This window comes from Rhincodon typus, chromosome 25 (assembly GCF_021869965.1).
Source record: "Rhincodon typus isolate 14 chromosome 25, sRhiTyp1.1, whole genome shotgun sequence".
NCBI classification, from domain to species: Eukaryota; Metazoa; Chordata; class Chondrichthyes; order Orectolobiformes; family Rhincodontidae; genus Rhincodon; species Rhincodon typus.
In genome coordinates, this window is record NC_063356.1 from 19,030,198 (window position 1) to 19,030,711 (window position 514).

Sequence of the window (514 nt, forward strand, 5' to 3'; positions counted from 1 at the left end):
GACGAGCTGGGCTGGTTTTGGGATGTGGTAGGGGGAGGGGAGATTTTGAAGCTTGTGAAGTTCACATTGATACCATTGGGCTGCAGAGTTCCCAAGCGGAATAGGAGTGGCCGTTCCTGCAACCTTCGGGTAGCATCGTTGTGGCACTGCAGGAGGCCCAGGATGGACATGTCGTCTGAGGAATGGGAGGGGGAGTGGAAATGGTTCGCGACTGGGAGGTGCAGTTGCTTAGTGCGAACCGAGCGTAAGTGTTCTGCAAAGCGGTCCCCAAGCCTCCGCTTGGTTTCCCCGATGTAGAGGAGGCCACAACGGGAACAGCGGATGCAGTATACCACATTAGCAGATGTGCAGGTGAACATCTGTTTGATGTGGAAAGTCTTCTTGGGGCCTGGGATGGGGGTGAGGGGGGAGGTGTAGGGGCACGGGTAGCGCTTCCTGCGGTTGCAGGGAAAAGTGTCAGGTGTGGTGGGGCTGGAGGGGAGTGTGGAGCGGACAAGGGAGTCACGGAGAGAGT